A 17,760-nucleotide genomic window follows, 5' to 3' on the forward strand; every position below is an offset into this window, starting at 1 on the left:
ATTTCTCTAAACAGTTCTGACTTAGAGCGTTATTTTTATGTGACAATTGATAGCTTTGATTTCTTCTTCTGAAAACTGCCTTTTCATATCCTTTGACCATATACCAATCAGGGAATGGCTCGAATTTTATTTTTATAAATTTGGCTCAGTTCCCTATATATTTGATGGGGGGGGGGTTGTTTTATTTCGTTTTGGTTTTTGTTTTGTTTTGTTTTGTTTTTGCCAGGCTATGAGGGTTAAGTGACTTCCCAGAGTCACACAGCTAGTAAGTGTCAAGTGTCTGAGGCCGAATTTGAACTCAGGTCCTCCTAAATCCAGGGCCAGTGCTTTACCTATTGAGCCACCTAGCTGCTCCATCCTTATATATTTGAGAAACAAGACCTTTAATAGAGAAATTTGTTACAAAATTTTTCCCCATTTTCCCGTTTTCCTTCTAATTTTGGTTGAATTAGTTTTGTTTGTGCAAAAGCTTTTTAATGTAATATAATCAAAATCATCTATTTTACTTTCTGTAATCTCTATCTTGTATTTGGCCCTGTAAGTTCTAGTGTTTTTATTAGGAATGAGTGTTGCATTTTAGCAAAGTCTTTTCCTGCATCTATTGATATAATTATACAATTTTTGTTGTTTTTGTTATTGATTATTGATTATCAATTATGGTGATGATTTTCCTAATATTGAACCAGCTCTGAATGGGAATTGAAAGGAGTGTGTATAGCTTTTTCTCAGTTGTACATGCCACCTTCACAAAAACAAACAAACAAAAGAAACCAAACCACATATTTTACTGTATAGAAAACTCAAAAACAATTACAGAAAAGCAGAAATATTAAATGTACCAGAATGAGATGGCTTCTTAAGTCAATTCTACCAAACATTTAAGGAACAATTAATCCCAATATTATATAAACTATTTGAAAAAATAGGTAAAAAAGGACTTCTTCCAAATTTATTTTATAAAACAAGTATGATTTTGATACACAAAACAGAGAAAGAAAACTATAGGTCAATTTCCTCAATTAATAAAAACGTCAACATTTTAAATAATATCAGCAAGGAAATTACAGCAATATATTACAAAGATCATATACTATGAGTAGGTGGAATTTATATCAGAAATACAGAACTGGTTCAAATCAGAATAATGAAAACATAGAAGAAAATAAGATATCACATCAAAAAAACACCTGATCAGATCAAGTAGAAATAATTTAAGAATTATTGGACTACATGAAAGCCATGATTAAAAAAAACCAACACATATTATTTAAAGAAATTATCAAAGAAAACTGCCCTGTGTGAGATTTTAAATCTATTTTCTTCTATGTTTTCATTATTTTGATTTTGTTTTGTTGTTTATTCATGTCTCATGGAGTCATTAGCTTCCACTTGCCAAATTCTAGTTTTTAATGAATTGTTTTCTTCATTGAGCTTTTGTACCTCTTTTTCCACTTGACCAATTCTGTTTTTAAGTTGTTATTTTTTTTCCAGTATTTTTTGTGCCTCTTTTACCAAGCTATTAATTGTCTCTTCATAATTTTCTTCCTTTGCTTTCATTTCTTTACCTAATTTTTTCTCTTCTACTTTTTTTTTTTGGTGGGGCAATGAGGGTTAAGTGACTTGCCCAGGATCACACAGCTAGTAAGTGTCAAGTGTCTGAGGCCAGATTTGAACTCAGGTCCTCCTGAATCCAGGGCCAGTGCTTTATCCACTGTGCCACCTAGCTGCCCCCCTCTTCTACTTTTATTTATGTCTTGGTTGTAATCCCAGCTCATTTGATTTTGGAAATATTTGTTTAACTCTTCTAGGAGTTTTTGTTCGGCTTATGTCCACTTCACATATTTCTTTGAGGCTTTGCTTATCACTGTTTTGATTTCATTGTCATCTTCTGAGTTTGTGTCTTGATCTTCCCTGTAAGCATATTAGATGATAGTCAGGTTCTTTTTTGCTATTTGCTTATGTTTATACCTTATTTCTTGATTTGAAGCTTTATGTTAATTTTGGTCTCTATTCCTAGCATGGAGGAGGGGAGGAGTTATGTCTCTAAGTTTTAGGCTTTTTTGCATTGCTATTTTCAGAGCTAGTTCCGGGGTTTGGGAAGTTTTCCATGCTTCCATGGTGGTGCAATCTGGAGAGAGATGTGGTCACTGCCCTCCTGGTCTGCACTCTGGTTCTTACACAGGAAAGGCTCCTGATGCCTTAGAACAGCAACTGATACCATCACTCATTTTCTTTTTTCTTTTTCTTTTCTTTTCTTTTCTTTTCTTTTCTTTTCTTTTTTTTTTTTTTTTTGGTGAGGCAATTGGGGTTAAGTGACTTGCCCAGTGTCACACGGCTAGTAAGTGTTAAGTGTCTGAGGTCAGATTTGAACTCAGGTCCTCCTGACTCCAGGGCAGGTGCTCTATCCACTATGCCACCTAGCTGCCCCCCATCACTCATTTTCAAACTCCTTTCTTTTGATGGAAGATCAGCCAAGGGCTGGACCTCAAAGCAATCTCAGCTTCTTCCTACATTGGGGATTTCACTTTTCACTAGCCTTAATCTCTGCCTCAAAACACATCTGGAGTGACAGAAGTGCCCCTAGCTGGACCCCAGTTCCCTTTCCTTTAGCCCTAGTGCAGTCCCCAGGTATACTAATGCCCTGTTCCAATTCTCTCTGTTTTCTAATTTTCTAGCTAAGTGCTGATATAATAGCACTCTGTTGGCCTAGACAGAGTCCTTATAACTTCTTATGCTTTCACTTTTACTATAGAGGGTTGAGGGGAAGGATGGGCAGAGTTCAATGGTCACATAATGGTGGGACATGAAGGAATACCTGTGCTGGAAGAGACTACAGCATCAGCAGAGAAATTGCTGACCTGATTCCAGAACACAAGTCTATAAATGAGGTTGTGCTCCCATGCCAGAACATAAAAGATGGTGGAACTAAGGGATGCTAAATGAACATATTTGAGATTAAGTACCAGTCCTCTCCAATGTTAATTCATCAGGTTGTCACCTGGTGAGAACTCTTTTTTTTTTCTTTATTTGTTTGCTTGTTTGTTTTTTGTTTTGGTGGGGCAATGAGGGTTAAGTGACTTGCCCAGGGTCACACAGCTAGTAAGTGTCAAGTGTCTGAGGTTAGATTTGAACTCAGGTCCTCCTGAATCCAGAGCTGGTGCTTTATCCACTGCACCACCTAGCTGCCCCCCTGGTGAGAACTCTTAGTGTCTTGGCCTGTGGTCACAGTGGTGCACTGGAGCTATCTTGAACAAACTCTAGAGAGTCTATTGTTAAATTTTCAGTGTGAGCACTTACACCTTGTAATCAACAAAAGTTACAAATTGGGGCTTGATTCTATGATTTGCTGATTATCTAGACTTAAGAAAGTGATGGAGAAAATGTTAATAATGAAGATTAATTTAAACATGTGTTGTGCATGCTGCACCCCCCACACACCTCCAGCGAATAGGTTGTTAAGCATTTACCAAGATTTCCCTGCCTATGGAGGCAAGCGCTTACTTTACCTCTTGTGCATAATTCTTGATTTGGGAGGAGTGGAGAAAATGTATGGTCCAAGAGAAATCTTAATAAAAATTTCCCCACTGCTTTTATTCACTAGAACACAGCTTAATTTTATTCTTAGTGTTTCAAGTATCAAAGGTATAAGAGAATGCTGCCTAACAAGAAGATATTCCTATCATGGCCAGAAGGTGAAACAGTCCATCTGTATTTTCTATAAGAACTTCTATAAGTAAGGCCCCTTATTAGAGAAGGAGATTGTTTATACCAAAAGTCCACAATGTGATTTCTCAATGTATAATATAACTAATATGTATTAGTCAATGTGAGGACAAATACTCCGGGACAGTTATTTTTCTTTTCCATTTTCTTCTAGACCTTCTAGAGCATGATTGAAAAAAAAAATCAATCATTTCAAACTGAGTAGTGGTTTGAAACAAGTCAGACAAGGTGGCTTTGTGCCAACACTTGTGGTAAATTAGAATTAGCCAGTCTTAAGCACTATGATCAACATTTCCTAAACAGGGAACCCTTAAATGAAATAATGGGCAAAATAGTCAGCAAGAAAATTTTAGCATTAGCTACATTTTCCCTTTTCTTTAATCCTTCAGAAGACCAATTATTTCAACACTGAGAGCACTTTATCCCCTAACGGAGATTCCAGTCTCTCTATGCCCTTGGTGTGTGGACCTCAATGGGATGCTAGGGTTAAAAAAAAAAAAAGTTATCCTTTTCTGGTGATGAGCCTCCCAAACTTAGCTACTGTAGGGTTGGTCATTGTATGACACAAACAGACCATTGCTGTGTGCTCTCTCCAGAGTTGCCAATGATCTCTTAATTGTCTAATCTATTCTGTTTTTTCTTTATCCTCATCCCTCTTCATCTCTCTGCAGCCTGTCAATCTCAATCTCTCTCTCTCTCTCTCTCTCTCTCTCTCTCTCTCTCTCTCTCTCTCTCTCACTCACTCACTCACTCTTAATTTTTGGGGCAATGAGGGTTAAGTGAGTTGCCCAGGGGTCACACAGCTAGTAAGTGTCAAGTGTCTGAGGCTGGATTTGAACTCAGGTCCTCCCGAATCCAGGACCAATACTTTATCCACTAAGCCACCTAGCTGCCCCCACTTTGTTTTGTGTTTGTTGCAGCACTCTCTCCTAATTTTCCTATATATCTGAGTCCTCAGTCTCCTTTGCTGGATTTTCATCCAGGTGGTACCTGCTAATCACCCAAGGCCCTGTCTTGGGACATCTTCTCTTCTCTCTTTATGCTATTTCACTAGGAGAGCTCATCAGTTCCCGTGGATTCAATTATCATCTCTGTGCTGATGATTCCTAAATAATACTTATCCAACTACATAACCTCTCACTTGACTAACTGCAGACTAACTGCCTTTTGGACATCTCAAACTGGATGCCCCATACATATCTTAAACTCAATATGCCCCAAACTGAACTCATCTTTTTCCCCAAGTCCTCTCTTCTTCCTAATTTTTCTGTTACTGTCAAGAGCACCATCATCTTCCCAGTCATTCAGGCTTGCAATGTAGGTGTCCTTGACTCCCCACTCCCTCTTACCACTCCCACCCTTATCTAATCAGTTGCCAAAGTCTGCCAATTTTACCTTCTTAACATTTCTCAAATATACCCCTTTCTCTTCTCTGACATTGCTACCATCCTGGTACAGACACTCATCACCTCCTGAATGGACTATTGCAATATTCTCTTGGTTAATCTCCGTGCCACAAGTCTCTCTCTACTTCAGTCCATTGCTGCCAAAACAGTGATCTGATTGTGTCACCCCACCCCCACCCCCACCCCCATTCAATAAACTCTAGTGGCACCCTTTCATTTCCAGGATCAAATATGGAATCCTTCATTTGATTTATAAACTGACCCTCTCCAATTTTTCCAGTCTTCTAGCATTTACTCCCTGAAGACCCTTGTTCTAAGATCCAGTGACACCAGCCTCCTTTCTGTTCTTCCCACAAGACATGCTGTCTCTCAACTCTAGGTATTTTCATTGGTTGTCCTTCATGCCTGGAATTCTCTCTCTTCTCAGCTCCACCTTCTGCTCTCCCTGGCTTCATTCAAATTTATTTTACCTTCTACAGGAAGCCTTTCCAGATCTCCCTTAATACTAGTGCCTTATCTTTCTTTCTTATCCCCAATTTATCTTATAAATACCTTGTTTGTGCAGAGTTGCTTACATATCATCTCCCCCATTAGACTCTGGACTCCTGAAAAATGGGACTTTTTTGCCTTCCTTTGTATCCCCAATGCTTATCCCAGTACCTGATTTGTTGATTGATTGACTGACTGATGGACAAGTGGAAGGGTTGGCCTTGACAAAGGAAAACAGCTATTTTTTCAGAGACTGCCACAAAAGAAAAGAGAATTGGAGATAAAGGAGAGGGATTATGAAGGGAGGTAAGAACTCGAAGTGAATAGCTTTTATTTTCTCAGTAAAGTTAAGAAGTTCTCTCCTGAGAGGGAATAGAGGAAGAAATGGTATGGAAATCCTTAAGAGAGAAGGGAAGGTTCAGAGCAGCTGTTGTGGGTAATGTTGCAGACAATCAATCAAAGATAAAAGGATTGCTTTTCAACAAGAGAGGGCAAGGTTAAAATCAGATAACAGTGGATCCCTTTGCCATTGTTAGCAAGCTCTCTCAGATATTTTTCCATTATCATAATAACCCCAAACCTATGTCTAAACCACAAGTCATCATCAACCTCATGTATATCCCCTTTAGTCATTCTGTTTCCATTGAGGCCCTGGCCCCCCAACCATCATGGACACACTTGGCTAAGTGCTGTAAGGGCTACATAGAGCAAGAAGAGCTTTATGTCCTAAGGAAACTCACTCCATCCTTCCAACCTCTCCTCATTTTTCTTTAGTTGCTTCCCATATCGTTGGGCCAACCACACCCCATCATGGCATCTGTACTGTGATGGGTTAATATTCTCACAGTACATAATATCTATATCTGTGCTTCCGATACCTCATTCTAATCATTGCCAAATGCAAAAGTAAAGGGACCAGCGGATGCTCAGAATCAAGCAAGGTGGAGAGCACACCAGACTTGGAGATAGGAGACCGGGGTTGCAGTCCACAGTCTATTTCATAATTGCTGTATGACTTTGAGCAAGGAACAATCTCTCTGAACCCTAATTTTCTCATGAAGATAATATTAGCTGTATTATTTCCCACTGAGGGTTGTAAGGATCAAATAAGATAAGGTATATAAATCATTTCATATTTATTAGTAATTCAATTCGACAAACAATGTCAGGCACTGTCCTGATCGCCAGTCCATTGGTTTGCTTCCATTAAGCTCAGCCAGATTTCCTAGGCCCCAGACAGGTGGGCTGTGTTTTTATTCATGACTTTACTTTCTTTCTTGAAAAGAACTTGTCACAACATGGTGCAGTTTAACTCACCACATCCTTGTTTTGCGGAAGAAGATCCACAAGATGCTGCCAAAAAAAAAAAAAAAAGGAAGTAAGCTTGGGGTAGTCAGAGAAAAGAAAGAAAAAAAGTTAAAGATGTGGGTTTAAATTAAGGGCTCAGGTTACACACCAGACCTCTTCACCACTCTGCCAGCTCTAGGATGGAAACCTAGCTAAGGGGTAGCCATCAGTAGTAGGAGTTCTGACTTCTTTCCTGGCTCTAGGATTCCCCAAGTCCCTAATCATTTTTAAGTCATGATGCCTGGCATGCAGCCCTTGTTTCCTTGAGACTCCCTTTCATGTGCTATCTTCTCTCATTTGAATTCAAGCTCCTTGAGAGTAAGGAGTGTTGGGTTTGCTTGAATTTATATGCCTTAATGCTTAGCATAGGGCCTGGAATATGTGTTTAATAAATGCCTTATCCTTATGACATATTACCTCATGTTATACCACATCATGCCATATCATATACAATATCATATCATGTCAGTTGATATCATATGATTTTTGTTGTTATTCAGTCGTTTTTCAGTAGTGTCCAACTCTTCATGACCCCATCTAGGGTTTTCTTAGCAGAGATACTGGAGTGATTTGCCATTTCCTTCTCCAGCTCATTTTACAGATGAAGAAAGTGAGGCAAACAGGATTAAGTGACTTACCCAGGGTCACATGACTAGTAAGTGTCTGAAGCCAGATTTGAACTCAGGAAGATGAGTCTTCCTTACTTTAAGGCCAGCACTTTATCCACTGCACTATCTAGCTGCCCCATATACATGTGATACCAGATAATATTATATTCTATGTAATATATCATGTTATATCACATCATATCATGGGGGAAAGAGCCCTGCCTTAGTAGTCACAGGGTTTGGGTTCAAATTGCACCCATGGCTCCATGAACTGGAGTACGTATATGAATGAGCCTGTAGTATAGCCACTCCTGCAGACACACCTTCCAATTGGAACACATCATGGGATGCTGCTTCTAGCAGGATATGCACGACTGTGCCCTGTCCCTCCCTGTGTGCTGTGTCCTTCTTCCTTTCCTGCTCCATGCTCTGCATTCACCCCCCCCCCCCCCCCCCCCCCCCCGCTGCATTCCCCAGCATGATCTGGGGCTGTGTCCAATAGGATTGGCCACTGAAGAGCAAGAGCTGCCCATTCAGTAGGTTTAATCCCTACCCTCTTCCTTCTTTTCTTCCTCTCTTATAATCAATTAGCTTGAGAACTTGGACCCCCAAGTCTCGCTTGGACTTGGTGGGAATGGGGGTATTTTGAATACAGCAATGAGAGCATGTGTTTGCCTAGTTGAGTCTGAGACTGGATTCAAAGCCCTGGATACTTAGGTACAGGTGACCTGAAATGAGGCTTTTCAAGCCTGGCAATCATCTCAGGAGTTCAGGTGTTCCTGGGATTCTCTGTTGCTGCTAACTGTTCTGCAGAAGGTACTCCCTAGTGCTTCTTGGATCATCCACCAACAGGAAGATGAGCATAAGCCATGCCCTGACTTCCCAAAACATGTAGATCTTGAGTAAGTTGCTTGCACAGTGTAGAGCTGAGTGAAGGTGATTTGCCTGTTCAGCAGTTCCACAGCGTGTCACCTTTTTAATATTTTAGGTATCAGCCTTCTAGGAGCATATAATGTATGATAACTTATATATCATTTTAAAAGTATTTGTCGATTCAGGTTTATGGGTATTTTGTGTTTTCTGCATTTATGTTGTGGTGGAGAAATAAATAGCTGTCCTATTACCCAATCTGCTTAGTAGAATGAGTAGCTCTCTTAAAGGGAAACTGTTAATAATCCTTTTTGGGAGGAGATCCTAGAAATGAGACAAATGTAAGCTTTGTTTAAGAGATTGTCCTGTTCCCCCCACCCCAAAATTCTATTGAGGCATGGGGGTGTAATGAGTCGGAGAGTATGAGAAGAGCCCCTTTGGAGGAGCCAGCCTCCTTCAGTATAACAACTCAGGTCCATGTGAGTCCAGATCTGGGGTTTCTTAGAGGGATAAGGAAACTGAGACCAGAGAGGTTATGACTTACCTCCAATCACAGAGCTAGTTGTCAGCATTTGAACGCAGGTCTTCCTGACCCCAAGTCCAGCATTCTGTCTCCATTCCATACTGGGGGTTCATTATTCGAAGTACCTTATTTATTTCACATTATTAACCCTCATTCACTATATATTCCAGTCAAAATGACTTACTTGCTTTTCTGTGGTTTAATAACTGTATTCTTTTGTTATTCAGAACTTGACAAACAATATACATATTTCCATAGGCAAAGAATATTAGGAAGAGAGACATATGAAATGGTGAATCTTTATAACCTATAGCTCACTTTAAAAAATTATATAATTCAATAGTTTCAAAGCTGTCATGCTTGTCTGTCTCCCTCTGATTGCACATTTGAAAAATGTATCAAGGAATTTTCTTCTGTTTTTTTGTTTGTTTGTTTTTTTGTGGGGAGCCAGCATCTTCCCCTGAATTTCCTCCCTACATTAAATTGCAAAAATAAAAAAAAAATCCTCCTTTATAACACAAATGCACAGTCAAGCAAAATAAATTTAAGACATCCTAAAACCATGCTTCATTCAGTACCTCCAGTTCCTCACCTTTCTCTCAGTAGGAAGGAAGCATTCTTCATCATTGGTCCTTTCAAGTCCAATTAAGTTATTGCATTAATCAGAGTTCTTAAGTCTTTCAAAGTTATTTTTCTATACAATATTGTAACCATTGCATACATTGTTCTCCTGATTCTGCTCACTACAATCTGTGTCATTCATTTGGGTCTTCATAGTTTTCTCTGGATTGATCCCTTTAATTATTAATTACAGTGGTCTGATATTCCATTACATTAATTTACTTTTATGTGTTCAGCCTGATTAATGGAGTTTCCCTCCAATTTTCTGCTATAACAACAAAAAAAGTGAAGTTATAAATATTTTTGCAACATGATGACTTTTCCTTTTTCTTAGATTTCATTTGGTGATCTGCCTAGGAATGGTGTTGTTGGGTAGAAGAGTATGCACGATTTGTTGACTTTGGGTATATAATTTTAAACTGATGCTGTGAATTACCCCAGCCATTCTGGACACCAGCATATTGCATTAGTGTTCCTGTCCTCCTTATGGCCCCTCTAACACTAGTTATTTTCCCCTTTTCTTATCTTTATCAATCTGATGGGTATGAGAAAGAACTTTAATTTGTGTTTCTCTTTTTATTCATGATCTAGAGCATTTTCTTCATATGATCATTGGTATTTGGGTTTTCTTCCTTGGAGAAAGGCCTGTTTATTTTTGACCATTTATCTATGAGGGTCTTTCCATGTTTTTCCTTGAAATCAGTACTCCATCTCCCAACTCCTTCATGCATGGAATTAGATTCTTTTCTTACCTTGGTCTCTTACCTTCTTTCAAGGCTCAGCTCAGATGTTGCCTCCTACAGGGAATTTGTCCTCATCCCCCAGTAGTTGTCAGTGCTATCTCCCTCTTCAAATAATCTTATCCTTATCTGTATACATTTTGTCCTCCAGCAAAATGTAAACTCTTTGAGGGTAGGGATTATTTAATTTTCATCTTTGTATCCTGCCACATACCATGGGGGTTGGCACATGGTAGCTGCTTATTAAATATTTGTAAAATTGAAATGACTTTATCATAATGCTATTTTACCTATAAGGTCATCCAAAATGAACTCTTAGGTGTCACAATATGGAAGATCCACTTGATCATCCATAGGGGATATAATGATTTGAGGTGAATTCTAGAAAAAATGTTAATGTTTAAGGGAAAACCTTTACCCCCTAACTTTAAAAGTCTCAGGAATTTCATCTCATGGGTTTTTTAATTTTTTCGTTTTTTTCGCTCTGGGTCAGCGCCTTCTCACCAAGCCAAGACATAGACAACTTTGCTGATGAATTTATGCAAAAAACCCTCTAGGTTGTACTTCCTTTCTAAAACCAAATTTGAATCATCCATGATTAGTTCTTGAGTTCAGGTTGGTTGTGGACCACTGATCTGTGTTTATTTAAAGGGGAGATTGCCTTAGTACAAAAATGGCTGGATTTTGAACCTATCTTGTTTTTCATGAGCCACATAATCAGGCCCACTGCCGAGATCAGCATCACCAAAATAGGCCCTAACGTCTATTCAGGAAGAAATTTCAAGTCAGATGTCAGTGTTGAATAGTCAGAAAGGTAAGGATCTGAAGGAATTGGACCTGTGTTCTTTCTTACTTGTGTACTGCTGATGATTTCATAGGAACCTTAAGTAAAAAAAGCTACAAACGTGTTCACCTTAAGGAAGATGAATACAGTTGGTCCACTTCCCTCTTTAGAATTTTGAAGGTGATCATTTTCATGATCTTTACCCTTGGGCTTCTACTCTTGTAACTGTTATCCAAGTTCCCATCTTTTAAAATTAATGGTCCAATAGAAGTTTCAGGAGAGCTAAAATTGATTTGTCTATTTACTTACCTCTTTTAAATGTAAAATAAAATTGCATTTGTGTGTAAAATCCCTCAGCACCAATGAAAACTGCAACTCTACATTTGCTGAGATAGATCTTTATTTGTCCTCTGAGAGATCTTAAACTTTAGTCGGCTTTTATTAAATCTTTATGAGAACAGGACTGGTGAATGACTTTTCTCCAAACAAATACTTTTTCCTGTTGTTGTTTCACTGAAAGAACATGTTCTAAAATTCTAGGACTTGTTCTTTTGGATAAAGTATTTGATGTTGTTTTTAAAAATGCAAGCAAAATTAAGCAATGGTTGGTTATGCTTTTACGCAGAGTTATCCTTATAAATAAATGGAACATGCATACCTTGAAGGGTCCTTTTCCAAAAGAGTCTTTTGTTGCCCAAAATTTCATCATTAATTGTAGAAACTTAGCTTGAAGGAAAAGATCCATAGAGCTTATGTGTGATCTCATATACCTATCAGGTATCACTTACCTGTGATACCTATCAGAAGAAATTATAAAGCTACTAACCAAAGAATTAATTTTATCTATGCTTTGGACTTTCCGTTGTTATCACCATCTTTAGTGATGTTCAATTTTAGTAAGTGCATACGGTATAGAGAGAGAATGTTCAGTGGTCCAAGAATTGAATTTAAAACATTATATTTCTCTAGCAGCTAAGATCTAAGTGTCATAGAATGTATTTAGGTTAGAAGGCAGTAAGAAAGCTTTTGTTGCCGTTGTTTTCCTTGTTCTTTAGTTGTTTCAGTTGAGTCCAACTCTTCGTGACCTCATCTGGGGTTTTCTCACCAGAGATATAGAGTGGTTTGCCATTTCCTTCTCCAGTTCATTTTACACATGGGAGCTTTGTAGAAAAGGAACTGGATCTGTGATTTGATTGATGTGGGGTACTCCTGTATGAGGGAATTCCCTCTACCAATGCAAGTTGGTACTTCCTCTGTGACTTACAGTTTGAGAGAGTCACCTAAGGCACTAAGAGATTAAGTGAGAGATGAACCTTGAACTAAAGGCTTTTTGACCCTGAGACCATTACTCTAACCATTATCTGAGGCTGACTCTCTTATTATACCAGCTACTCTCTCTTTGCAGAAATGTTTTGTTTTCTTGAATACCCTCTGTTCCCCTTACTAAGAGGTAGAGTGGTATAGATCTAAGTTCAAGTTCTGACTTTTTTGCTATTTTTCTTTAGAAGCTTGGGCAAAACCATTTGTCCTCCCTTAGAAGTTTTCAAACCAGTAAGATGGAATTGGATTAGAAATCTAAGGGCTTTTTCAATTTTGAGAGTGATGATGGAATGACAAAGACACCTATGAACACCTATGAAGATGATGACTTTCTCCTTTTATTTGTCATAAAGTTTGATTTCATATCTTCATATTATAGGACTTTCATATTTTAGGACTTCATGTAGGTTATTTCTTCATTCTGTGATGATTCTGCTACAAATAAGGATCTCAGGCTAGAGGGGAGGGGTGGAATCTCAGAGTTAGTCAGGAAAACATGAAGAGCTCCTGCAAATGGGGAGCCTGGGTTTGGGGTCCACAGAATATAGAAAGGGGGAATGAGAAAAGTTATATTAAGTGAAGAGCTTTTTTTTGGCTGCTACCTACACAATAGAAATCCTTGCATTTTGATAGCATAAATGTCACATACAATTATCATTAAGATTGTCCTATCAGAAAAAAAAAAAGATTGTCCTATCAGCCTCTTAGTTCTCATACGTTTTCCCTACTTGTTTTGTCACAGGTAATTGTTATTTTGTAGTAAGAAAACATAGCCTTTCAGTTTTACTCATCAGAGCTATGATGATGCAACAGATGAAAACTGCCTCAAAGTTTAAAAAAAATAAAAAGCTCACAGAGATAAAGTGTATCCACTGTCACCACTACCTCTTTCTAGCAGTGTCTTAACTGAACTTCTCTGTAAGGCAGGAGAAAATGCTGGATCAATTTCTGCCAGCTTGTCAAAGTATGTAGCTCATGGGGTCATTGTTCTAAGTACTTTATGGGCCTCATCATAGTAATTTTATTATTATAGAGGAAATGAGGGAGAGAAGGAAGGAGGGAGAAATGATAGAAAGAGGGAGGGAAGGATAGAGGGAGTGACAAAGGGTAGAGGGAGGGAAGAAGAGAAGGAAGAAAGGATAGAGGGAGGGAGGAAAAAAGGAAGAGAGGAAAGAAGGGAGAGAGAAAAGAAATGAAGGAGGGAGGCAGAGATAACCAGGAAAACTTTAAATGATGCAGTATCTTCAGAATACTGCTCATAATGGTTCTAGAGCTAAGCAAGGTCAATATTAAGCATTCCTTTTGCAATTTAGATGTTCATATCTGCACAATATAGTTCTGTTAAGATGGGTTTCTTTAGTATTAAAAAGTATTTCAATTACTTTATTGTCCTAGATATTTTATAACTTTTAAGTGAGAATATGCATTTTTTTTCATCATATTTGCAAACATACATACATTTGGGTAATGGGGATGCAATATTTCTTGGGTTGAAAAATAAAGTATAGTCTACAATGCCATTTTCTGGGATAGAGAGTTCTTGCTATACCATTTTAATTATTCTCACACTTCTCATTAGGTATAATACTAGGAGAGGAAAATTGAACAAAACCAGTGTCCCACTGAAGACTGAATGCCTTTTGTTTCTGCTGGGGTTTGGAGGCATCTCCAGGTTTGTTTGGTTCTTATAGCGATTTAAAAAAATAATTAAACTTCCTCATTTTAAAATATTCATTAATTTACCTTAATGTATTTACCAAAAGCAAAAAAGAAATGGAATGGGACCAAGGAATTACAAATAGAGCCTATTTCAAACTATCCCTGATGAACTTAAAATTCATGAAGGAATGAAAAATTACTGTTCATCAAGACGTGCAGAATAATATACATGTCTTAAGGAATTCCTATCTAAAAGTTCTCCTGGTTTGTATGAGAGCTTGGAGAGATTGTTTTCCAATAGTCCTAGAGATTATTGTTATGTTTAGAATGAAATTGTTGGGTTTTTAAAAATCCCTTTACAAACACATTAATTTACCTAGCATCCGTAACTGATATGGTCTTAAAAACAGTAATATCTGGGAGACAGAATGGGTTATTGTTTAAAAAGTGGTTCTGAGAAAATGTCTAGTATATGTACATCTCTGTGTGTATACATATGCATATATTTAACTATGCGTCTGGATACAGAAATGTAGATAGATCTAGCCATGAAATCTTCACAAGCAAAGTGGTTTAGAGTCGCTTCCTACCTTGCACAGCCCTTTTGCTTCTTATTACGCAGTGTTTGTTTTCCTACAGTTTATTGACCTTCCTCCCTTTGAATACCCCTTTAGTAATGGGGGGCTGGGGGGGGCAACAGTGCCATCCCAAGGGAGAGTGAGGAGAGGGAAGGAAAGAAGCGAGATGGTTCCTGAGGCTGCTAGCCTTTCCCCTTCCTCCCATAGGGTCCATACAATTATGCAAGTAAAGTTAGGTGACCAAAAAAAAAAAAAACCCAGCCTCAAAATCAGAAGTCCCAAACGGGTGGCGATGTCGGGGTGCACTGTGGGCTGTGGTGGGGGAGGGCAGTCCCATTATTTCTTTGGTTTGTAAGGACGTGAGACTTCCTCGTACCTGGCTCCCCACGGCTCTGACAGCCAGCTCAGGCTTGGCTAGTTCGTATTGAATTGCAAGGGCACCCCCAACACGGCTCGGCCACGTCAAGTTTGAGCGCTAAAGCCAGAAGATTGGTCGTCAGGTGGTGATTTTGTCGGCCCCTATGAGCTGTCGAGAATGTATGCTAAGGATCGTAGTGAGCTCCCCAAAAGATGAAATCATTTCTACTATTTCTAGGAGTCACAATCTTGTGTGTGTACACCCGCGTGTTTTAAGGGGTTCTGGGGTTTTAAGCTGAGCCGCCTTCCTCTCTTCCCCACCTCTAAAGACTGAAAGGCAGGGGGAAGGAGGAAGACTGATTATAGATTCCGCTCTCCTCGCTACCCACCTCCTCAGCACCTCAGACAAGGCATCTTGTCCTCGGGACTGTCGTTAAACTCTTGAGCAATGAAGGGCTTTACGTTTTTATTTCAATAGCAGGCTTGAATCTTCGAGGTACTTCCAAGAAAGATTTCAGGCCATTAATCAGAAGCGCATACGTGCAGGGGAATCCAGTGGAGCATAAATCCTGCAGTCGGACGTTCAATTTCAGAGAGAGGTAAAAAGCTCAGTGAAGTTGATCTGGAATTGGGTGTGACCACAACGGACTCAGAAGGGTACTGAAAGCAGGGCTGGGGTTTTAAAAAATATGTGTTCCTACACTCAGCGGCATTAGTTTGGGGGCAGAAATTGTCCTTTTTATTATTATTTTTAAACCAATTTTCGCAGGTTGAATTTCATCAATTCTTAGGAATGCCAGGGGAAATTCCATTGCAGATTGCTCAACTGTGCAACATTACCCATGATCTCCCGGCCTAGATCAAACCTTATCTTTCTCTTTATGCTGGGTATTAGTTTAGTCCTATTTGTGATAATGTCACTTCATCAATTTCAAAATCGGAGCCAAACACTGTGCCAGGTGAACAGGGCGCACTCAAGGGGCGTTAAACTGGAGCACTGAACTGTGTCGAGAACCTTCCGCGAGGTAGAGTTTGGAGCAATTATGTCAGATTTGTAGGTTAAGGACTTGGTGTCTCATGAGCCTGTGCCCTAGACATAATTTATAGTGAAAGGAGATAAGATTTATTGACATCCTCATTAGGAGAATTGTTTGATACTGGCTATTTGTATTGTCCTCCCGCTGAGAAATGAACTGTTTAACACATTCTTAGACTAGTATTCCTGTCTTGTTTTAAGTATCCTTGCATTTCTTCATTATTACACACAGAAACAAAGGCAAAACTTGCTTGAGATAAGGAGTAATTCAGCTTTTTATTTTTTTGGCATGCAGAGATGACAGTCTATACAATCCAAAGGCCAGCTGAATTTGGAGCCTGAGTCCAATACCTGAGTCATCTTAGGTAAGTCCCTTCACTCTCTTGAGCCTCAGTTTCCTCCTCTGTAAAAGGAGGGGGCTGAACTAAGTGACCTTTGAGGGTCTTTCCAGCTCAAAATTCATGATCCTGCCATGCTATTGAGTTGTTATGGAAGCATGATGAATTTCAGACTTCCACCATGAAAGAGAACAAAGAATACTATAATTGTGGGTATTCCTTCCAGGCATGCATGTGACATCCCCTCTCCTCTTTCCTACTGTTGTCTTGTGTTCCTAGAAATCCTCCTTATATGATAAAATATCTCATAGGGTTATTATGAGAATTCAGTCAAATCATGCAGAGAAAATGAATTTAATTGCTATATAAATGCAACTATTAAATTCTTACATTAATTCAGTCTTCATTACTACATCTGAATTCCTATTCATTGTATTTTCCTTTGACCAGGGATTCAATTGCTTACTTTTAAAGTTCTTTCCTCTTCAGTAAGGAAAAGATCATTAAGAAAAAGAAGAGGAAATAAAAATGAAAGTGTTATATGTAAAGTAAGATGGGGTTTCTGTAGTCACAATTTTAATGAGATTACTTTGTACAACTATCATATTGCAGTACATGATATATTGTAAGAAAAAGTATGATTCCAACAGCTCCATCTCAGTCACTTGCCACTGTTTTGGGGGCCTTAAAAGAAGAAACAGGATTTGAACTCAGGTCTTCCTGACTCCCAGTGCAGTGTTCTATTTACTAAGCCCTTCGCTGCCTATTTCGATAGTTCAGGTGAGAGTTGAAGAAAACCTGAAGTAAGGATGTGGCTATGTCAGTGGAGACAAACGGATATATATATATATATATAAGAGATAAGTAAAGATAGAAATGTTAAATTTTGACAACTGATTAGAAATGTAGAGTGAGAGAGAGGTCAAGGATGACACCCAAATGGTGAGTAAGTGAGGTGAGATTTGAACCCAGGTCCTCAACTCCAGAGGCAGTGCTCTATCCACTGTGCCACCTAGCTTCCAAGTGTCCATCTCCATCCCCATCCCTATCCCCATCTCCATCTCCATCTCTATCCCCATCTATCTATCTATCTATCTATCTATCTATCTATCTATCTATCTATCTATCTATCTATCTATCTATCTATCTATCTATCTATGTGTATGTATACATATATACTGCTCATATCATATATACATGTATATATACTCACATACACATATACACATATTACTTCTTACTAGAGATCTAATCAGTGAAGGAAATGATCTATAGCATCTTCTTTTGTATTTATAGATTAGGCTATCTTCAAATTAGATTTCAAAGCTGACAAAAAGGAAACCCAAGATTTCCATTCTGTT

The 17,760-nt window shown here is 38.6% G+C and overlaps 1 protein-coding gene across 1 annotated transcript in view; it reads left to right on the forward strand.

The window, feature by feature from the left end:
* Positions 1–13,332: 13,332 nt before the first annotated feature.
* Positions 13,333–17,760, forward strand: part of IL5RA (interleukin 5 receptor subunit alpha) — a 49,313-nt gene continuing 44,885 nt past the window's right edge. The window contains exons 1-4 of the mRNA XM_043976976.1: positions 13,333–13,395; positions 14,011–14,103; positions 15,504–15,624; positions 16,357–16,426. The gene's annotated coding sequence lies outside the window, so the exon portion shown is untranslated. The remainder of the gene's footprint in view (positions 13,396–14,010; positions 14,104–15,503; positions 15,625–16,356; positions 16,427–17,760) is intronic.

The sequence above is a fragment of the Dromiciops gliroides genome, chromosome 1, assembly GCF_019393635.1.
Source record: "Dromiciops gliroides isolate mDroGli1 chromosome 1, mDroGli1.pri, whole genome shotgun sequence".
Taxonomy (NCBI): domain Eukaryota; kingdom Metazoa; phylum Chordata; class Mammalia; order Microbiotheria; family Microbiotheriidae; genus Dromiciops; species Dromiciops gliroides.